Source organism: Triturus cristatus, chromosome 6 (genome assembly GCF_964204655.1).
Source record: "Triturus cristatus chromosome 6, aTriCri1.1, whole genome shotgun sequence".
Taxonomy (NCBI): Eukaryota; Metazoa; Chordata; class Amphibia; order Caudata; family Salamandridae; genus Triturus; species Triturus cristatus.
In genome coordinates this window covers 833308256-833332073 of record NC_140589.1, presented here as the reverse complement: position 1 = coordinate 833332073, position 23818 = coordinate 833308256, and the positions used below count along the sequence as shown (strand labels likewise).

At 45.5% G+C, this 23818-nt stretch overlaps 1 long non-coding RNA gene across 2 annotated transcripts in view; it reads right to left on the bottom strand.

Annotated features, from left to right (window-relative positions):
- Positions 1–17144: 17144 nt before the first annotated feature.
- LOC146817949 (uncharacterized) overlaps positions 17145–23818 on the bottom strand; it is a 33607-nt gene continuing 26933 nt past the window's right edge. Inside the window, exons 2-8 of one of the 2 annotated variants that reach the window (XR_014962599.1) lie at positions 21991–22197; positions 20068–20133; positions 19464–19660; positions 19192–19256; positions 18440–18504; positions 17904–17965; positions 17145–17210 (exon numbers count right to left, since the gene is read on the bottom strand). This is a non-coding gene — a long non-coding RNA (uncharacterized LOC146817949). The remainder of the gene's footprint in view (positions 17211–17903; positions 17966–18439; positions 18505–19191; positions 19257–19463; positions 19661–20067; positions 20134–21990; positions 22198–23818) is intronic. The other variant, XR_014962600.1, reaches the window with a different exon arrangement.

Below are 23818 nucleotides of genomic sequence, written 5' to 3'. Positions count from 1 at the left end.
TTTAAAAGATTTTTTTTATTGCTAATTGTGTTACACTTTATTAATTCCTGTTACATTTTAATTGTTGGCTTCTATGTTTGTGGGGATATAGTGTGGTATTTTAATTATATACATAATATTTGTGTTAATTGATAACAATTTTTATACAATAATCCTTTATGGGTTCCAGAGTAGCATGCTACTCGACAAAAAGGCGCTTCAACACTACATCAGGGGTAGCAAGCGTTATATAAATGCAAACCTCTTTCCCTCTCCTATCCCTCTGCCATCCTTCTCATTCCAAATAACTGACTAATATCCACCACTCAAATTACTTTCATATTTCACTATACTAATTCACCACTGATCCTTTATGGGTTCTAGAGTAGCATGCTACTCGACAAAAAGGCGCTTCAACACTCCATCAGGGGTAACAAGCACTATATAAATACAAACCTTTATTCTTTCTTCTATCCTTCTGCTATCCTTCTGAACCCAAATAACTGACTAACCTATCTACCACTCAAATTACTTTCCTATTTCACAATACTAATTCAACACTAATCCTTTATAGGTTCTAGAGTAGCGTGCTGTTGTAAATTGAAACGACGATGTGATTAAGCATTTACTAAAGACATCAAATCCCCTCTTATAGATCGTGTTTTCCCTGTTATGTTGACCGAAGTTCGGACTCCATTTTGTATTGTCATGCTTCCACGTGTTCCCCACGAGAAGAGTCCAGCCTCTGTGTTAGTTGCTCTTGTAATCTGCCTAGTAACAGTCTATAAATAGCTCCTCTGTCCATTTGGCACATGCCCAGACTTGACCACATCTGTTATCAGTTAGCCTTGCTTGACCATGTTTTCGCGGGCTCAAGGAGTGTGTTAGCTCCGCCCACATATTGATTCAGTATCGAAAATGACCATAAATGGTAATGTTCTTCGGCCTCATGTTGTATCCACCCACTTATGAGCCCCTCTACTGTGTATAAAAGGGGACCATGTACGAAGGTTCTTTGTGCTACTCTATGCAATACTGAAGAGTGTTGTGTGGATTGTAGGACCACCCTTAAGGGTTAATAAATGCTGTCTTTGTACTTTGCAGTTTCCGTGCCAACTTCCTTATAGATTCCATTACAGGAGAGCGAACCCTTGTGTCCTGCGGGCCTAGCTGGGGCCTGTATTCATCAATTGGCGCCCGTCACGTGGGGCTCATCGGCGACTCGGATGCTCGAAGGACTGGTCGCGACGAAGGTGAGGAATTTGGCCGGGGATGTGATCACTGCCAGCGGCGTCTTAGCCCTGGCATCCCGAGGTTTTTCTTCCTTCCCTTCCGAGCTGACCGTCTGGGTGGCGCCGGTCCTCGACTGAGACCTCTTCTGTCGGTCTTGCCGTGAAAGCCGTTTGGGCGATTGTGGAGCTTGGCAGTTGGAATCTGGACTCTTGATTGGTAAGAACCGGTGTACGGTACTTGCTCCGAGTTTTTGAAGCCTGATCTGGCTATTTGAGTTTGATTTGTGATGACTAGTCATATTTTGTATTTGTCTTTGTGAATATATATGCGTTGCAACACATATAGGCAGGTAATGTGGAGAGATTTCTCCGGAGCTGTGTAACTTTGAACGGCGCAACGATTAAGTGCCATTTTTTCTATAATATTGCATATTTTGCATTATTTCTGAGCATGCCTGCTTTCAGCGCACTCCGTAAGTGGTGTTGCTGTTTTGGAAACCGGTTGAACCTCGAGGAATCCGCTCCAGCTCCCCCAGAGGGGACTCCTAATAGGGATATGTATGTGAAGCATGGTCTTTCTTCCATAATGTACAGCACAGTATGGAGGAAATATACAAAAAAAGATCCTGAGTTGCGATGGCCTTTGTATGGATCGTTTGATATACGTAAGATTGAGTATGTGGAACAGTGTATGTGTAAGCGACGTGCTCGTCAGGATATGTTTGAGTGTGTGCGGTTGTGGGTGAAGGAGGTGCGTGAGCGAGAGAAGCGTGAGAAAGCGCTGTTTGATAAAGAACAACGGAAGAATGATCATGTGCGAGCCCAGGAAGCGAAGCGTCGGGAAGACAGAGAACAGACAGAGAGACAAGAGAAAGAACGTAGGCTGCAAGTTTCGGGTCAATATGCTGTTCGACAGCCACTTTATCCTGTCCTTAATAATCTTGATGATGATTTCTATTTACTAGATCGCTCTCCGCCCCCTTATGTCGGCGCATCTGCTCCGAGGCCGCAAGATTCTGTCCCGGGTCCGGGTAAGGTAGATACGCGGTCCATGTTATCGGCTGAGCATATGGCTGAGCTTCGGCAAATTTCCTTCCGTGCACTTAAGGGTAAGGTGTCCGTGGATGAATTGTTCCATACTTGGGGGTCGTGGCAGGATAGAGAGAGATTGTATTTTTTTAGTCATTTCGCTGAGGAAGTGATTGCTGCTTTTCGGAAATATTCTAGTGTCTTTGAGCCTGAAGAAGTGACATCGGATGCTAAAGCATTGCATGATGGTGTTTTTTCTCCCTCTAAGGCTCCTGATACGGCTCGGCGGCTATTCGCCTTGCGGGACGCGGTGCTGGCCCATAAAGGAAAAGCGCGCCCACGAGCAGGGGAGGAGACGCAGTCGGATTCGTGTACCGCAGAAGGCCATTCATCCACCTCTCAATCAGATAAGAGCGATCTAGTGCATGCTAAGCCAATGCGCGAGGCGGCGCCTTTGTATGTTCCTCCTAAAGGAGCGGGGACTAGCTCGGACATTACCTCCGCCGATGCTAAGGGATATTTTGTGTATAATTGGGTTTACACTCCGTGGCATAGGGCTGATGTTATGGCGTTGAAGAATGCGCTGCCCGACCCCTGCAAGAATCCAGCGGCCTTCTATGAAGAAGTTGAGGGGGCCTTGAATTCTTGCGTTATGACGTTAGCAGATATAGATTTGTTCTTTGGGCTTATTCTACCACCAGATATGTGGCGATCTGTGCGAAAGGTAGATGATGTTGCCACTTTTAAGGCTCGATGGTCTGAACTGGAGGATGAGGATAGGGAGAGGAAGCCTGCGCAGAAACCGCCCCAGAATATTTTAGATCTCCCTGCTGCTATTGTGGCTAAGCTAAAGACAATTATCCCCCCTAAAAAGATTGACTGGAATATGTTAGCTGCATGTAAACAGAAAGTTGACGAGTCAGTTGCGGACTTCTTTACGCGCTTTGAGGAGACGTTTCATGATTTTAGTGGACAGTCGCTTACCGACGATACGGGACGCCACCTTTTTGCGGATAAATATGTGGCTAATCTGCTGCCGGCAGTTGCGGCCCGTCTAAAAGCGAGTGAACGTTCTTGGTCCTCCGCTACACCGACGGCCCTCCTGACTATCGCCCAGTATTATGAGCGTCAGGAGCAAGAAGCAAAGGGCCAGGAGGAAAAGAAATCGAAAGATTTGAAAACAAAGGTGATGTTGGCACAAGTCTATGGCCCGCCTCGACGGGGTAGTAATAGAGGTAGGGCAGGATCTTATGGTCCTCCCTCGGGCCGATCTGATTTGAATAGGAACCAATGTGCGTATTGTAAGCAATCGGGTCATTGGGCTAGGTACTGCCCGGTGTTGCAGGCATCGCGTCAGGGGCATACCCACGGTGGCCCGCGAGGTAGAGGGGGTTTCTCGAACTTTCGAGGGAATTCTAACGAACAGGCTCGTTTTGACTCTGCTGGGCAGCACCGAGATAGATCAAATGTTTTCGATCGCCAGCATCAGTATCAAGCGTTAGGGATTGACCGGTCGGGGTACCATGACTCTCAGCATGCATAGGAATGCGTTGGATGGGGGTTAGAATCAGTTGAGGTGCCGGTCGATCAGAAGGGCCCTTATGTATCGGCTGAGGTTTTGGGCTCTACTGATCAGTTCCTAGTGGATACAGGAGCGACACGTAGTGCGCTATCTAAGCAATTGGTTCCGGGGGCTCCCCCATCCGGCTTAATGGTCACATCGGTAGGGTTTGACGGTACACTCTCCCGAAGCCCTCTTTCACAGCCCCTCATGTTTAAGGTTGATTCTTTTTCTGCACCCTGTCCGTTTCTGCTTGCCCCGTACACACCGGACAACATTATGGGTCTTGATATGTTAAAGCATTTTAGGGCTACGATTCGTTGCTCCCCTGCTGGGGTGCGGGTAATATTGAATGACAATTACCCCCGATCTGAATGGATGTGTACGATGTCAGAGGATGCGCTGTTAGCTACCCTCCCTCGTGCTTTGTGGGCAACTTCGGATACTGATGTGGGACAAATGTTGATTCCACCGGTCCACATTAGTGTCCAGGAGGGGGCGGTGTTACCACGCCTCCCACAGTACCGTATTTCCCAGGAGGGTGAGGAGGCTCTCATACAGATAGTGCAGGATTTGATAGCGGTAGGAGTAGTGGAGGAAGTCCCCTACAACATTTGTAACAGTCCGATTCTTCCCATACTGAAAAAGGATACGGATGCCAGAGTTTATCGGTTTATAATTGATTTGTGAGAAGTGAACAAGATCGTGATACCTCAATACCCAGTGGTTTCCGATATCACGACGTTGCTTACCTTGGTCCCGCCTACGGCGACCATGTTCTCAGTGATTGATTTGAAGAATGCCTTCTTTTCCATTCCCATTCATCCCGATAGCCGATATCTTTTTGGGTTTACATTAAATAATAGATCTTATCGTTTTTGCAGGATTCCCCAGGGCTACACAGAAAGCCCTAGCATTTACAGTCAGGCTTTGAAACGACAATTGGATTCTTTTGTTCTGCTCGAGGGGGTCGCCCTCATTCAATATGTTGATGACATCTTGCTGGCGGCTGACACCCAAGAGTTGTGTGAAAAAAGTACGTTATCCTTACTTTCTTTTTTAGCGTCCCACAATCATAAGGTATCTAGGAAGAAATTGCAATTCTGTAGACCAAAGGTGACTTATTTGGGTCACCTTTTGTCTAAGGAGGGACGTGCACTCACACCGGATCGTATCCAAGTAATTTTGGACACACCGAGACCGTCCACACAGAAGGATGTGCGTGCATTTTTGGGCCTTGTTTCTTTTTGTAGACAGTGGATATTGGGGTTTTCGCACATAGCTAAGCCATTGTTAGCCCTCTTGACAAAGGACACGCCTATCCCAATCCCTTGGTCAGATGAGTGTGATACTGCTTTTCAGCAACTCCGACAGGCCCTTTGTTCAGCACCAGTGTTAGGGACCCCTGATTATGCAAAACCCTTTTCGTTGTAAGTGCATGAGAAAGATGGATGTGCATTGTCAGTTTTAGTGCAGATGCACGGCGATAAGCAGCGCCCTTGTGCATATTTTTCGGCTGTACTTGATCCTGTCGCCCGAGCATTACCAGGGTGTTTTCGCTCGGTTGCGGCGACAGCTGTGTCAATACGCCAAAGCGAGGGAATTGTGTTATCTCATAAGCTGTTGGTATTAGTCCCCCATGCTGTCGATGCCCTGCTCAATCAAACGAAGACGCAGCATTTGACCAGCGCCCGTTTAACGGGATATGAGTTGACGCTTTTGGCTCCTCATATTACGTTGAAAAGGTGCGTAACGTTAAACCCGGCAACATTGTTGCCATACCCCGAAACCCAGCCTGAGGCACGGAAAGCGCATGATTGTATTCTCGTGACTGAGGAACAAACAAAGGGTCGTATTGATCTCCAGGATACGCCCTTTCCAGATGTAGATGGAGAACTGTGGGTGGATGGATCCTGTCTGAAGCTACCAGATGGTACGACTTCAGCAGCATATGCAATTACCACATTACAAACGATAGTGGAGACAGCACGCATACCACAGAAATCAGCTCAAGCAGCGGAACTGATAGCATTAACACGGGCATGTGAGCTCAGTACAGGACTATGTGTGAATGTTTATACAGATAGCCGCTATGCCTTCGGAGTAGCGCATGACTTCGGCCTACTCTGGAAGGAGAGAGGGTTTTTAACGTCACATGGAGTACAGATAATGCATGGAGAGTTAGTTCATAATCTTTTAACTGCACTGACATACCCAAAGAAAATTGCCATCGTTAAGTGTAGCGCCCATAGGAAAGTAGTTGATAAAGTTGGAGAAGGGAATGCGTTAGCAGACCGAGTAGCACGGGAGACTGCGATGCAGCCCGGTACTACTGCCATGTATGTAGTAAAGTCACAGGTGGAAAGATGGCATGATGCGAAGGAGGAAGTGCGAGAAATGCAAAGGACCGCTTCTGACAAAGAGCGGGAACAATGGGCTAGTGAGGGAGAATTGGATGATGAGGGTTGCTGGAGAAATAAGCAGATGGATAGATGGAAATTACCCACGGCTTTTGTACAACCTATGGTTCAGATGGCACATGGGCTAGCACATGTTGGAGCTTCCGCAATTGTGAAATTGCTTACCCAAGTCTGGGAGCATCCAGAGATTGCTAGCACAGCAAAGAGGGTGGTGCAGACTTGTATGATCTGCCTGAGGTACAACCCAGGAAAGGGTACTCGAACTCCAGCAGGAGGGTTTGTGACACCCACTGCACCCTTTGAGGTTCTGCAGATGGATTACATCCAGCTGGAGCGCTGTAATAACCTGAAGTATGTTCTAGTAGTGGTTTGCGCCTTCAGCAAATGGGTTGAAGCGTACCCTACGAAAGACAATACTGCAATGACTACTGCGAAGCTGCTGCTGAAGGAGTTTTTCCCCCGATATGGCGTTTGTAGACTTCTGTGGAGTGATAACGGCCCTCACTTTGTAGCGGATGTTATAAAGTATGTCTTGAAGGGCCTAGGCATCACTCAGAAGTTCCACGCCGTGTTTCACCCTCAGTCTGCAGGCCTAGTTGAGAAGTATAATGGTACACTGAAGCTTAAGATCGCCAAAATTCAAGCTTCGACATCTTTGACTTGGCCAGACGCTCTGCCACTGGCGTTATTGTCAATTAGATCGGTACCGCACTCTCGAACTGGCCTTACACCATATGAGATTGTCTTCGGACGCCCAATGAATATTTGGGGTCCGCCAAAACCTAAGGCTGTGCATGATGTACCCTGTGTGATGATGAGTGATTATCTGGCACAGTTAACGGATAACTTGGTTTCTATCCATCAACAGGTCCGAGAGGCGCTCCCTGATCGGTCTACTGGTGAAGGACATGGTCTCCGGCCTGGGGACCACGTGATGGTGAAAATATTTGACAGAACAAACAGCTTGGAACCGAGATGGGTGGGCCCTGAGCAGGTCCTCCTCGCAACGAGGACGGCTGTGCGAGTCTCCAACAGAAAGAATTGGATCCACTCCCTGCACTGTAGGAAGGTGCCGCCCGGATTGGTGGAACCTGCCGTGCTGACCGATCAACGAGAAATCTTGGCTGCAGAGACAGGCCGTGCCGCGGAGCCAAATACCACTGAGGAGCTCTTTCCGGACAACGCGACTCCCGGAGGAAGGCGATATCATCTTCGACCAAGGAAGTGAGTTTTCCAGTACCGGGACATACTGTCAGAACGGCCCTTGGGTTAGTGAAACGGAGAGCCGATGAGGCAAGGGGGGGGGGATCAGCCCTGCATTAGTGTAGCGACACCCGTCTTGGCCCGCTGGTGAAGAAATCAACCGCTGCCCAAGGGGAAGAGTTCTGACAGACTTTTAGTTTCAGGAAGATATTGGGTTTTATTTTTACTTTGATATGGAGAAAAAGAAAATCCTTTGTGCATTAGGGTTCATGTTGACAGTAGCCATTGTTGGGATAACTACATGGTTCGTGGAGGATGTAACTCCCGCTCGGAAGATTCTTGTGTTGACAACTCCGGTGCCTGAGGAGCACTACTTTTATACATTACCGTATCAAGAGTTGAAGCATCGACAGTCTTACTTGAATAACACTTTCATCCAGATGCTGCATCATACCCACGTTGCTACGAATGCTACGAACTGTTGGATATGTGGGATGATGCTAGCTCATCAGAAGAAAGGAGGAACGCCATTTATACCGCTTCCTTTCTCTCATAATGGCTCTTGTAGAGCATGGTATACTTTGCTTTTTGCCACTCGGAAACCGACAGTGGGACGATTGCTTTTTAGACTTAATAAAGAATGCCATCAGGACAAAAATGGGTATCCACAAGCGAATGGGACAATTTGGGAGTGGGAAGAGTACCGACCAGACAATGAATCCATTCCCTACATCTTCACGAACACAAGAGACACTGTGGGAAAGGACAAATTTGTGATCCAAGTAGCCCAAGCTCAAGCGGACCTGTGTGTCCAGAGTGTGGGTTTCATCCCTGTTGGTGTTAGTGATTGTATTACTGTTCTGAATATTGATGGGTTGAACAATAGTACCTTCTTAGCCTCCCATAATACGTACTTTGTGTGTGGAAATAAAGGTTATTACCGTCTGCCGGCTGGGTGGTCTGGGGTATGCTATGTATCATTTCTATTACCTCCTGTATTCCTAGCACCCGCATCTTATCATAAGGATCTGAAATTATTGAATAATGTGACTGTAAATAGGTATAAACGTACTTTATCAATTGATGATGTGGATCAGACTGATACCAGTCTGCAACAGTATATTGATTTTAACTTAGGACTGTTTTTCTTTGTTGGAGCTGCCCTGAACAGTAGGAAGATCCGAAGATTAACAAGAGTGGTAGAAGCTGTGACAAATCAGACTGCTGCTGCTCTTGGGAATATTACGGAGGAATTGCAAATTACTAGAATTGTTGCATTGCAGAATCGTATGGTATTAGACGTTATGCTAGCTGACAGAGGAGGAGCATGTAAAATTATTGGAAGTAGCTGTTGTGTGTTTATCCCTGATCATACGCCATCAGTTTATAATGCCATCAATAAACTGCATAAAATTGCAGCTGAGATCCATACAGAAAACGGCACTTGGTCCTTTTCTGGATGGTTTTGGGCGTTAATTACTGCCTGGGGATGGAAGGTTCTAACTGGTCTCTGCATTATTGTAGTAGTTCTGTTTTCGTGCTGTATCTGTATTCAATGTGGTCCCTTGCTCTGCTCATTATGTGTATCATTCTGTATCCCTGATAAGAAAGCTATTGCCGATGTTGCTCACCAAAAACGTTTAGCTAAAGAAGTTGAAGAAATGATGACAATTGACATACATGATGATTATCCTAACAAACCGGATGTCTTCAGTAAATGCTGAAAGGGTCGTCTGTTGTAAATTGAAACGACGATGTGATTAAGCATTTACTAAAGACATCAAATCCCCTCTTATAGATCGTGTTTTCCCTGTTATGTTGACCGAAGTTCGGACTCCATTTTGTATTGTCATGCTTCCACGTGTTCCCCACGAGAAGAGTCCAGCCTCTGTGTTAGTTGCTCTTGTAATCTGCCTAGTAACAGTCTATAAATAGCTCCTCTGTCCATTTGGCACATGCCCAGACTTGACCACATCTGTTATCAGTTAGCCTTGCTTGACCATGTTTTCGCGGGCTCAAGGAGTGTGTTAGCTCCGCCCACATATTGATTCAGTATCGAAAATGACCATAAATGGTAATTTTCTTCGGCCTCATGTTGTATCCACCCACTTATGAGCCCCTCTACTGTGTATAAAAGGGGACCATGTACGAAGGTTCTTTGTGCTACTCTATGCAATACTGAAGAGTGTTGTGTGGATTGTAGGACCACCCTTAAGGGTTAATAAATGCTGTCTTTGTACTTTGCAGTTTCCGTGCCAACTTCCTTATAGATTCCATTACAGGAGAGCGAACCCTTGTGTCCTGCGGGCCTAGCTGGGGCCTGTATTCATCAGTGCTACTCGCCGAAAAAGCGCTTCAACGCCTCATCAGGGGTAGTAAGCACTATATAAATGCAATTACAACACAATACAATTAAATATTGTAATATTTATGCTATTTTTAAAGTTTTTGTGAAAATTAAGACATTTATTACCCTATTATGATGTCGGGTGGACTTACATCCTCTGACACCGTTGTGGAAAAGAAACTTCCCGACCTTAGGTTGGCGGTTCCGAGAGCACTTTTAGGATATAACCCTCCATAGGGCGGTCGCAAGCCTCCATTTGTCAATGGAAGCTTGTGTGGAAAAGGCCCAAAGCACAAACTTCCATTGACAAATGGAGGCTTTGAAGCATCCCTGCACCGTGTGGCCACACAGCACAGAGATGTTGATTCCAGAGCGATGGCTGAGGAGGGATGCGCGCCCTGCTAGGGGTCCCGAAAGACACTTTCTGACAGCAGTTCCATGTCAGAAAGGTGACATGGAACTGCTATCGGAAAATGGCATTATAATCACGACGGCGGAGCCGAGGCTGGCTCTGCCGTCATTGTGGAGTACGGATCACTTCCAATGCACCGATGGGCTCCTTGAGCCAGTCCGACGCACCACAGATGGTCCCTCTGCCTGATGACTCTGCCCGCCGCATCATAATGCAGCAGGGGAACCACTGTGTGAGATGTTGGTGGGTCCGAAACTATTGTGGTGTCAGACCCACCGTCATCATAATTAGGCCCATAATTTTTATATTTAGAATTGTATATTTTAGAGTTTTTAATAGAGTTGAAAAAGTCTGTTATTTGTTTGAAGTGAAGTACTCTCTTTGTACTGTACCAGTGAATGGAGTGGGAATAGTACATTTTACCACTTCTGAGTCTAACGCTTTCCCTACTGTTGCACTGACTGGAATGGAAATGGTAAATTTTACCTCTCCTGATTGCAACGCTTTCCCAACTGTTGCACCAGCTGGTGTAGGAATACTAAATTTAATTCCTCCTGAGTCCAACACTTTCCATACTGTTGCACATACTGAAGTGGGAATAGTATATTTATTATTCTTGAAGTTTAATAGTTTTTCAGTATTGTTTACATATTAATTATTATTCTCTGCTTGACTTCTCGCTTGAGTGGTGTAACACTGACCTTCGATATCTGGGCATACAGGTGACCAGAGACAGGGAAAACACCATATGGCTTAATTATGGCACGGCTATTACCCAACTCATGAGCAATGTTACACGCTGGATCTCCTTACCTCTCTCGTTTGCAGGTCGGGCATCACTAATAAAAATGGTCGTTCTCCCGCAGTTTCTTTATCTCTTTTTAAATATCCCTTATAACCCTGGCCCCTTTTTTTTTTAAAACATTGCGCGCTGAACTAATTAGGTTGCTCTGGGGAGGAAAGCAGCCGAGGCTCAAGTGGTCCGTGCTCACGAGACCATACGCTCAAGGCGGGTTTGATATCCCCGACTTCGAAATCTATTACTTAAGTGCGCAGGCACATTATGCCTACTATTGGATGAAACCAGCTAAATATATGCCACAGGTGGCTACGGAACATTGGCTCGCCGATCCTATGCCGTTGAATGGTATTATACATGGTCCTGTCAGATCTCGTGCAACTCCGCCCACCACGGTCACGTGCACGGTGGACGCCTGGAGCTGTGTTTCGGGCCTTCTTAATTCCTCTTTTTTATATTCTCCATGACTTCCTCTGTCCTATCATCCATGCATGCCACTACTACAAGAAAAAGGATTTCATACATTGTGTCAACGTATTCATTTTGTCACATGGGAGGACCTCTTTCATGAAGGTTTATTCTGTTCTTCAGACCACTTATTTCAGGGAATACAACCTTCACCTCTGGATGTTTTCATGTACGTACGCTTGCGACAGGGACTTCGGGCGGTTATCCCAGACTTCTCACAGGAGCCCATGAAACTCACCCCGTTACATCACATGCTAGGATCCACAGATGGGAAACACTTAGAATCAGGACTCTATAGATGCATATGCGCATAACAAGTAGACACCATTAGTCCAGCCCGCACACAATGGAATGAGGAATTGGGGTGGGAGGTGACTGATGAACAATGGACATATTGTTGTCTTCAAACCTCACAAATCTCCGCTAGTTGTAGATTACGGGTTATACACTACAAATTTCTCCATCGTCTGTTTTACACACCTGTCAAAAAATATAGACTTAAATTAACTGACAATGATAGATGTGAGAGATTTTTGCATCTGGCATGGGACTGCCCGAAAGTACAAGAGTTTTGGGGACAAATATTTGGGGCACTCGAGAAAATGACGAACAGCACACTAGAAGGAACTCTCCTGTTGTCGCTTCTGGGCTATACATACGGAAATTGCTTGCCATTTCACTTTTGCTGGCCAAGCGAAGGGTGGCCTGCAGGTGGGGTAGGGGTCGAGCCCCAAAGTTCAAGGACTGGTTGGCAGACTTACTCTATTGTCAGGAGCAACTGACTGCCTATGCTGAAACACTTCCTCAGGCTTCTAGGCCGAAGGATATATTGCGTCCTTTCCAGAGCTATTTACTCAGGTGGGACTTAGATGAGACGGAAACACCCCTCTTACAAAATGATGCTTGATCGCTTTGTATATATGGCTTTTCATCCCACAATGTCTTCCCACCTCTATGCTGTAGAACTGTGCCATGCTACTCACTGTTGTGCTGGACTCATGGAGAGGTATTCCCTATTGCCGCTACTGCTTAAAGTTTTGAGACTCAAGTTACCTGGGGGTATGTGGCTGGGATGTTGTTATATGTGTGTTGTACTGTACCACTGATGTTCTAAATGTGCCATCACTATCTCAGACTTGAATATGTAATTTGCTATGACTATGTACCTTACAGGGGTGTTCCATCAACTGTATTAATATTGAGGAGTAGTTTGAGAGAGTACAATGCCAGACAAACGCAAGTTAACATGTGGTAATCGAAAGCTGTCATGTTGTTATATGTGAGAAAACTACTAAATAAAAGGTTTAAAAAAAAAATATTATTATCTGCTTATGTATTTAAAAACATTTATTTTAGATATATAAACTTATGTAACTTTTAACATATTTTTTGTAAAACATATTTTATATATTGTTTATTGTTTTATGTAGCAATAGATTAGAAATATTTTCCTTTTTTGCCTTTTTATTTGTTACATGTATTAATAATTTGTATATGTGGATGTAAGTATATATATTTATTGTTGTTAAATTGGTATATTTAAAAAAACATTAGAAAACTAGAATATTGATTATAATTATTATTCTTTAAATACATTTATATTATATGTGTATACAAATATACACACATTGAGATATATATGTGTGTGTTTGTTTAATAGGTTTGTAGTCATATACATGTTCAAATATTACTCAAACATTTAGGGGCCGATTCTGATCCTGGACTTTTATTTTACATACAAATCGGATCCGTATTTTTTTCCATACAAATCGTACAAGTCCCTTCCAACCTGTGTAGTACGATTCGTACGGGAAAAATACATACAGATCGGCCCAATCCTTACAAATCGTATCGGGAAAAGCTGTACGACACGGACTTGTAAAAAAGACCATACAATTTGTAAAAAGGCTGTACAACCCGTCAAGTACGCGATTTGTATGGAAAATGGCCTGTATACGGGGCACGACTCGTACCGGGCTACGAAGCGAACCCCTATACGCCTTGTACCCTGGTACGACTTGTTCTGGGGGTACGACTCGTGCTGGGGTACGGGTCGTATAGGGGTATGAGGCGTACAGGGGTCCCCCCACATGCGAGGCATGTGTATGGAGCGTACCCCAACATCGCGCATGTACGCACCGTACATACGGGATTTTGGGGTCCGCAGCGTGCATACGCACTTTTGGGGTACGGTGCGTACACAAGCGATTTTGGGGTACGGTGCTTGTACGGTGCGTACACGACCAGTACTCCTTCAGAGCGTATATACGCACCATACCCCACTTTCCGTGTCATCGGTACGCACCGTACATACGCACCATACCCCTGTATTCATGGGGTGTACGACACGTACATGGGGGTCCGTCTCGTACTGTTTTCGGGGTGTACAATGTTTTCCCAGCACTTTTTGGCTCCTGTAAAAAAAGAGCCGTAGGGAGTGCCGATTGTACGAATCGTACTTGACGGGTTGTAAACTGCTGCCGGGAATACATGTGAATGTCGCCTACAGGGCAATCCGAATCGGAATCGCTTGTATATACGAGTTGTATGGTCTTTTTTACAATTTGTATGGAGAGCGTCTATTTGTACGGATTGTATTTCCTAGGCTGTAGGGGAATCCTTACAAGTACGAGTTGTATGGGGAAAACGCTCCATACCACAATTTGTACAGCGTTTTTCCAGGATCGGAATCGGCCCCTTAATGTACATTATAATAATGTTATATGGTAAAATATTAAATTTTTATAGATTTTAACTATATAAATATATATATTACCTACTGGCGGTCGCCAGTAGGTAGTTATAGTTAGAACCTAGTTTCCATAGGAAAAGCATTTTTTGATTTGCTAATAACTTTGGCGTCATTTGACAAATCTTTGTGAAATCCTCCCCAAAAAAAGTCTATCCAGGTCAGCTCCTATCCTGAAAGTTTGGGGGTGATTCGTGAAGCGGGGGCTCCAAAATGCGTTTTCCCCATGTTAATTTCCATAGGAAATTTTGCAATGAGCTACAGCCCGAACTGCTGAGCCCAATTACCCCAAATTTGGCAGAAAGGTAGAGCTTAGTTCAGAAAGCGACCTTTTTTAAAACGGTGTAAATCCGTTCAGTAGTTTTTGAGAAATTCAAAAAATAGGAGTCAAAAAATCAATTTCCCATAGGAACCTTTGTGCAAGGCTATAGCTGAAACTACTTAACGGAATTACCCCAAATTTGGCACAAAGGTAGTGCGTGGGTTAGAAAGCGACCTTTTTTTTAAATGGTGTAAATCCGTTAAGTAGTTGCTGAGAGATTAGAAAAATAAAAGTTTCGATATCTGGGCGGAGCCTAAGTGCCGTGCACGAGCTTCACTGTGATCGGCTGCGAACACTCCAAACCAGGAAGTGTTGGCAGCCATCTTGTTTGTTGGTAGAAGCGAGTCGCCAGAAAGCAGAGACCCCCTAGGCCTGCTCAGGGGGTCCCAGAAGGACCCCCAGGGCCAAAATAACATAAAAAATAAAAGAAATTGGCACAATTCGCGCTGGGGTCACGGGTTCCTGCATTTTATTTTAATGAGACCCCGGGGTGGGCTAAGTCTCGGGGGAATTTTTTATAAAAAAATAGCAGGGGCTCACTGGGGCTGCGGGGGCCTGCTGGGGTCTGCGCAGTCCTGGGGCTCGCTGGGGTTCCCGCAGTCCCGGGGCTTTACTCATGTTGGGAGGGGTGTTGCGCGGCTCATCTCCTGGAACCCTCCATGTGCTTATAACTTTTTGCGGGTTCCTGTGTTTTATTTTCATGAGATCCCAGGGTGGGCTAGGTCTCGGGGAATAAAAAAAAAATTTGCAGGGGCTCGCTGGGGCTGCGGGGCCCCGCTAGAGTTCACGCAGACTCATGGCTTTACTCATGTTGGGAGGGGTGTTGCATGGGCCCTCTCATGGAGCCCTCCATGTGTTTATAATTTTGGCGTCGTTTGATGAATGTTTATGAAATTTTCCCAAAAGTTTCACTTTTTTGATCAGCTCCTATCTTGAAAGTTTAGGGGTGATTGGTCAAGGGGGGATTGAGAAAAAAGGGGGTTCCCAAAATGTGTTTTCTGAATGCATTTTCCATACGAAAGTTTAGACAAGGCTGCAGGTGAAAATGCTGAACGGAATTCCGCCAAATTTGGCAGGGGGAAAGGTCTTGGTCCAGAAAGCGTGCTTTTGTAGAAATGGTGTAAATCCGTTCAGTAGTGTTTTGAGATAGTAAAGGAAAAAAATATATATATCTGGTCGGTGCCTAACTGCTGAGCACGGGCTTGCGTCTGATTGACTGCTGACACTTCAAACCAGGAAGTGTTAGCAGCATTCTTGTGCCTCCCATCGAGTAAAAATATTAAAGAAAGGTTCCGGGGGCAATTTAATACAGCGGAGCTTTGTGTAATGATGATTTGGACGCAGTTAAGGTTTAAGATTTATTAACAATAAAGGAGAAACAGGTGAGTGCCAGGCAGTACGACTTCCACTCCAGGACAGCAGTAGGAAGATAACCCTTTCACGCTTCTTGTGCTCAACATCACCACTTCGCAGCTATGCCGTTAGAAGCCAGTCCGTCGGCACGCAACTTTCTACCTTTGAGAGCGAGTACGCTGCTGTCCCTGTACCTCTGCGAGCTACTATGCTGCTGTTCCTTTGGGAGCGGACGGCTCATAGTTCTGCGTCTGTGAGTTGAGCGGACAGGCCGCAGTTGTCCCTCTGCGAGCCAGGGAGCGAACTGTTCATAAGTCACACTACATAAGCATTGAAAAGCCATCTGTCCGAGGCATTTCTGAAAACATACCAGAGTTCTTTCTGTGAGTGATACCCCTTTCATGCTGCCTCTCCCCACATCAGCAGGTAATGCACCCTCTTCCCACATTACCAACATACCCCCAACAACCTTCTTGGGCCCGGAAGTGTTCCTGTGCGGTTGGACAAACAAGAATCATAGTCATTTATAGATTTACATATAGATCATTTTATTTAAACAAAACCATAACAAATAAAACTATGTACAGCCGTGGCGTGTCATCGCTGGTCCATTTGTGATTCACAGCCTGCAAGACAAAAAGAAAGATAAGATGGTGCGTCATGCATCCAGCAAAGGAGATAGAGAGAGAGAGAGAGAGAGAGGGAGAGGAAGAGAGAAAGAGTGAGAGAGAGGAAGATAAAGAAAAAGAGAAAGAGTGAGAGAGAGAAAGAGTAAGATACAAGGAAGAGAGGAAGAGCAACCGTGTGAGAGAGAGGAATACAGAAAGAGAAAGAGTGAAAGAGAAGAAGAGAGAAAGAGTGAGCTACACGAAGAGAGAAACAGTGTGAGAGAGAGGAAGATAGAAAAAGAGAGAGAAAGAGAGAAAGAATGAAATACGAGGAAGAGAGAAAGAGAGAATCAGTGTGACAGAGAGGAAGAGAGCGAGAAAGAGTGAGAGAGAGGAAGAGAGATAAAGAGTGAGAGAGAGCAAGCCAGCAAAAGAGAGAAAGAGTGAGACAGAGAGGAAGACAACAAGAGAATGACTGTGAGAGACAGGAAGAGAGAGTGATAAAGAGAGAAACAGTGAGAGAGAGAGGAAGAGAGAGAGATAAAGAGTGACAGAGGGGAGGAGAGAAAGAAAGAATGAGACAGAGAAAAAGAGAAAGTTTGAGAGAGAGAAAGGAACAGATGGAGAGGGAGTGTTGAGACTGGAAACATCTTTGCAGCTTACCTTTGTGCCACCGGTGTGTCTCCAACCACGTGCCTGGAGATAGTGCAGACCTCAAGTTTAGTGATCTGAAAGATAAAGAGAGAAAGAGTGAGAGAGAAAAAGAGTAAGATAAAAGGAAGAGAGAAAGAGAAACAGTGTGAGAGAGAGGAAGACAGAGAGAGACAGAGTGCGAGAGAGGAAGAGAGAGCTACAGGGAAGAGAGAAACCGTGTGAGAGGGAGGAAGACAGGGAAAAAGAGTGAGATACAAGGGAGTAAGAAAGAGAGAATCAGTGTGAGAGAGGAAGAGAGAAAAAGAGTGAGAGAGAGGAAGAGAGAGGGAAAGAGTGAGAGAGAGGAAGAGAGAGAGAAAGAGTGAGCTAGAGGAAGAGAGAGAGAAAGAGTGAGAGAGAAAGAGTGAGAGAGAGGAAGAGAGAGAGAAAGAGTGTGTGAGAGAGAGAGAGAGAGAGAGAGAGAGAGAGAGAGAGAGAGAGAGAGAGAGAGAGAGGAAGAGAGAAAGAGAGAAAGAGTGAGAGGGAGGAAGCCAGCCAAAGAGCGAAAGAGTGAGACAGAGAGGAAGACAACGAGAGAAACAGTGTGAGAGACAGGAAGAGAGAGATAAAGAGAGAAACAGTGTGAGAGAGAGGAAGAGAGGGGGTTAAAGAGTGAGAGAGAGGAGGAGAGAAAGAAAGAATGAGACAGAGAAAAAGAGAAAGTGTGAAAGAGAGAAAGGGAGAGATGGAGAGGGAGTGTTGAGACTGGGAAAATCTTTGCAGCTCACCTTTGTGCCGGTGTGTCTCCAAACATGTGCCGGGAAATAGTGCAGACCTCAAGTTTAGTGATCTGAAAGATAAAGAGAGAAAGAGTGAGAGAGAGAAAGAGTAAGATACAAGGAAGAGAGAAAGAGAAACAGTGTGAGAGAGAGGAAGAGAGAGAGAAAGAGTGAGAGAGAGGAAAAGAGAAAGAGTGAGCTACAAGGAAGAGAGAAACAGTGTGAGAGAGAGGAAGACAGGGAAAGAGAGAGAAAGAGTGCGATATGAGGAAGAGAGAAAGAGAGAATCAGTGTGAGAGAGGAAGAGAGAGAAAGAGTGAGAGAGAGGAAGAGAGAGGGAAAGTGAGAGAGAGGAAGAGAGAGAGAAAGAGTGGGAGAGAGGAAGAGAGAGAGAAAGAGTGAGACAGAGAGGAAGACAACGAGAGAAACAGTGTGAGAGACAGGAAGAGAGAAAGAAAGAATGATACAGAGAAAGAGAAAGTGAGAGAGAGAAAGGAAGAGATGGAGAGGGAGTGTTGAGACGGGAGAAAATCTTTGCAGCTCACCGTTGTGCCACCGGTGTGTCTCCAACCACATGCCGGGTGATAGTGCAGACCTCAAGTTTAGTGATCTGAAAGGTAAAGAGAGAAAGAGTGAGAGAGTGAGAGAGAGAAAGAGTAAGATACAAGGAAGAGAGAAAGAGAAACAGTTTGAGAGAGAGGAAAACAGAGAGAGAAAGAGTGAGAGAGAAGAAGAGAGAACGAGTGAGCTACAAGGAAGAGAGAAGCAGTGTGAGAGAGAGGAAGACTGAAAGAGTGAGATATGAGGAAGAGAGAAAGAGAGAATCAGTGTGAGAGAGGAAGAGAGAGAAAGAGTGAGAGATAGGAAGAGAGAGGGAAAGAGTGAGAGAGAGGAAGAGAGAGAGAAAGAGTGAGAGAGAAGAAGAGAGAGAGAAAGAGTGAGAGAGGAAGATGGAAAGAGTGGGAGAAAGGGAGAGAGAGAGAGAGAGAAAGAGTGAGAGAGAGGAAAGAGAGAGAGAGAGAGTGAGAGAGGAAGAGAGAAAGAGTGAGAGAGAGGAAGCCAGCCAAAGAGAAAAAGAGTGAGACAGAGAGGAAGACAACAAGAGAAACAGTGTGAGAGACAGGAAGAGAGAGATGAAGAGAGAAACAGTGTGAGAGAGAGGAAGAGAGAGAGATAAAGAGTGAGAGAGAAGAAGTGAGAAAGAACGAATGAGACAGAGAAAAAGAGAAAGTGTGAGAGAGAGAAAGGAAGAGATGGAGAGGGAGTGTTGAGACTGGAGAAAATCTTTGCAGCTCACCTTTGTGCCACTGGTGTGTCTCCAACCACGTGCCGGGAGATAGTGCAGCCCTCAAGTTTAGTGAGCTAAAAGATAGTATAGAATTAGTAATTGCAGAGTACATACAACTACATACGCGTAATTCTATTTTTCGGTAATGCGCAATAAGGGTGGTGCACCCCAACCACTCCCACTTCTTGGAGGTGTCTGTGCACACAGACTGGTGCACACTATCCACTCCCACCACCCAGAGGTGACTGCCCGCTGCTGCGGAAAGAAGTCTCTCTGCTCACCTTCCGCCACCAGCGTGTGTGTAAGAGGGTCCACCACGTGCCGAAGCAACCTCCTCAGCCGTTGAGTACACACGGTCCAGGTGAACTCACATTTCAGATTGGGTGTTGATTGTCAGGATGGCCATGCATCATCACAGATTTTTTACGCGCTCAGGTCTGGTGGCGTTGGGGGTGGACGTTGATTTGTGATTCTCATCCTGTTAGATAAAAAGCAAGATAAGATTGTGTGTCATGCGTCATTGAAAGGAGAGAGGAAGAGAGTGAGAAAGAGAGAAATAGTGAGAGTAAGAGAGAGAGAAAAGAAAGAAAGTGAGAGGAACACGGAGAGAAAGAGTGAGAAAGACAAAGAGAGAGAGAGAGAGAAACAGTGAGAGAGAGAGAAATAGACAGAGAGGAAGAGAGAGAGAGAAAGAGAAAAACAGTGTGAGAAAGAGGAACAGAGAAAGAGAGGAAGAGTGAGAGAGAGAAACAGAGAGAGAGGAAGAGAGAGAGAGAAAGAGACAAACAGTGTAAGAGGGGGATAGAAAGAGTGTGAGGGAGAGAAATGAAGAGATGAGGAGGGATACTGAGTGCGCACACTGTGTACAAAATCATCACAGCTCACCTTTTACGCCACCGCTGTGTCTTCAACCATGTGCCGCGACGTAGTGGTATTCTCAAGCTCCCACATCTAAAAGATAGTACAGAATTAGTAATGGCAGGGTTGGTTTAGGCTTCAAAATCGATACGGGCACGCTAACAAAATGGCCCACATTCGCATATTGCCTTTCCTCAAAACACTGCTTCAGAGAAATTTTATTTAAAAAAATTGGGGGGGTGGGAGAGATACAAAAAATGCACACATTTTTTTACACTGATGACTTAAAAACAAGTGAGGCCACTTCTGCTCAGGCCCCGTGCTCTGGTAGGTATGTATATATTAATGGGCCAGCCCTGTGAGAGAAAGAAAGTGACACCTCTGCCTGTTGCTAAACGTGAGGTAATGATGCCCATCTGCCTCCAGAAAGGCCATTTGGACACCCACTGGGCCACTGGCTGTATCCGAAGAACAGCAACATCGCCCAAATCTGCCCCTCAGATTGCTCCAAAAAGCAGCCCACAGTTGGAACTGGGCACCGGCCCCTCGGGCATTGCAGACTTAATTTTAAAGACTTAATTTTAATTGTGAGTCCTTATGACCGCAGTGTAGGCCAGAGGTAGTGGTCAGCAAGGGCCCATAGCCATGTGGTGTTGAGTTGCACAGTTAGTGGCACCAGAAGCATTGATGGTGTATGAGCCTGTGATGATGCGTAGTGCGGACCGGGCGCACTGGAGCAATGTCTCTTGTCTACTGGACAGCATCATCTGTAATCGCGACTCTATCTGAATTGTGGGCCCTGCTGATCCCAGTGTAGGCCAGAGGTAGCAGTGAGCAAGGGCCCACAGCCATGTGCATAGCTTGGTTGCCCCACCGGCCTGCGTAGTTCAGGTTCAGTGGCACCACGTGTGGCTGGCCTTCCATATGCAAATACGCCTCACTAATCGAAGGGAGTCTGGTGCTGTGGTCGCTGCCACGGACTTGGGGTCACTGCCATTTAGGACTCAGGACACAGTTCCACATGTGGCATCGGCTTGTGTTGAACAGGGTTAGTGGCACCACGTGTCGCCGGGTTGTGTTGAACAGCGTTAGTGGCACCACGTGTCGCATCTTGTGTTGAACAGGGTTAGTGGCACCACATGTCGCCGGCTTGTGTTGAACAGGGTTAGTGGCACCATGTGTTGTGGCTTGCGCTGAATTCTGCCTCAATAAGGCCACGTGGCGATGACTTGTGGTGCACTGAGTTAGTAGTACCTTTGGCACTGAGCGTGTACGTACGCTGCAATGATGCATGGTCCAGGGGGGGCCGCACTCGGACCAATGTCTTTTGTCTATTGAATTCTGCCTCAGTCGGCCACGTGGCAATGACTTGTGGTGCACTGAGTTAGTGGCACCTAAAGCACTCAGCATGTGTGCACCCTGCGATGATGCGTGGTCCGAGAGGGCCACACTGGGAGCAATGTATCTTGCGTACTGGACTGCGTCATCTGCAATCGCTACTCCATCTGAATTGTGATGCCTGCTGTCCGCAGTGTAGATCGAAGGCAGTGGTCTGTACAGACATAAATCTGCGGTGCTGTGCCGCTGGGTTCGCAGGGGGCCTGTGTCGAGGAGACCTGCGGTCATGGCAGCAGCCTCATGGCAGGGTGAGGCCCGCCGCTCTGGCACACTCGTTGGTTTTCACAGTTCACAAGTGAACCACGCCCAGAGCTACGCTTATACTTACAGGGGGGGACTACACAGCTACATGACTGAGATCTTCCCTAGTGTTTGACGTAACATGGTTGGGTCCACTGTCCACAACACTACAAGCACCAGTAGTATTTGTGCACATCGAGAGGTGTATGTTCTGCATACTGAGATGTGTCCAGCACATCACCACTACACTTTGTATTGTGTGCATTCTTATTCATGGGTGAATTACTTCCTTCACATATAGTTTCTTCATACCTGCTCCAATATTCAGCTATTCAGCTATTGTGTGGCTGAGGGGCCATTTTTTTTTCTGAAAGCTGTCTTGTTCTGCGCTGCCTCGGTGGTAGAGGGGGGTCCTGGGGGTGGTGGTGAGTATTGTGGTATTTTTGGGTGTCGGAGCTGTTTGATCAGTAGGTCTATGTTGGTCTTCAGATGTGGCTCTGGGCTGGGCTCCCTTTCATACTGTATGTAGTTGTTTAATATTTAAAAAACAAGAAGACATTATATAGTTTAAATAAGAAATAAAAAAAAATCACTTTCCCCCCCCCCCCAAAAAAAATTACTGAGAAAAACATAGGTTTTATGAACATTATAATTAGAAATTAGTATTTAAATAACCTTTGAAATTCACAAAAAACATAGGTCTCAGGAACATTAAAGTTAGAAATTAGTATTTAAAAAAACATTCAAATTTACTGAATAAACGATTGCCACATTTCCCAACATTGAGCTATTATATGGCTGAGGGACCATACAATTTTTGGAGGGTTTGCTGTCCTGTTCTGCTCTGCCTTGGTGGTAGTAGGGAGAGGGGTGGTACGGGGGGGGGGGGGGTCCTGAGGATTGTGGCAGTGGGTGTTGTGTCCTCCTTGGGTGTCGGAAAAAACTATAAGTTAAATGAACATTAGAATTAGAAGTTAGCATTAAAAAAACATTGAAATTCACTGAAAAACCATAGGTTTCAGGCACGTTATAGATAGAAATTAGCATTTAAAAAACCTTTGAAATTTACTGAAAAAACCATAGGTTTCAGGCACATTATAGTTAGAAATTAGTATTTGAAAGACCTTAGAAATTCACTGAAAAAACCATAGGTTTCAGACATGTTATAGTTAGTTGGACATTTCACTCATACAAAACCATAGAAATTCCCCTGTTATAGTTAGTTCAGCTAACTATAACTCGTGCCCCTGCAATGCACTGCTGATGATGTCACATATTACATCATTCATGACAAGGTCAGTGACATCACTGATGACATCACTGATGACATCTCAAATGACATCACTGATGACATCATCCACGTGACAATCTGATGCACCTCCTCACACTCCAACATAAACTTTGATGCATGCACTCTAAAATACAGAGTATCATTTTCAAAACCATCGACACACCAATACCAGTTACTACATACGCACTTACTGATTCCTAGGTCTAGGCACACATCCACTCATTCACCCATACAGTCCCTCCTACATGCAGTTACTCATGAATGCAACACTATCATATGCACTCATACACCTATACAGACACTCACACAGTGCCAATCATTCATGGAGTTACTCACCCACCTAGCCAGTCATGCAAAGAATCAATCACACTTCCATTTACTGACCTAAAGAGTTATACATACAACAGATCACTTATTCAAACATAAACAAACACATAATTACTCTCTTATACAATCACTGATACAAGTAAACACTCATCTATACAGCCACTCTCACAAAATCACTGACTCTCACATATAGTCATTTATATACTCCAACTCTCACATACACTGCCTTTTACATATGTAGTTACTTGGACATGTAGCACTGAGACATCCATTCACTCAGTAACATACCCATACACACACTGACCCACCCATGCAGCTGTTTCCACATGCACTATTGAACCCATACAGCCCAATCACTCAAACATGTATGCACAGATTCACACACCTCCCACGCACCCACACACACACTCAGGCACCCATACAAATACACTGGCAACCAATCAATAACCCATATAGACACTCATGTAGCTACTAACCAACCCATGGAGCAGCTTATAAAACAGCAGGCAGACTGATATAGAC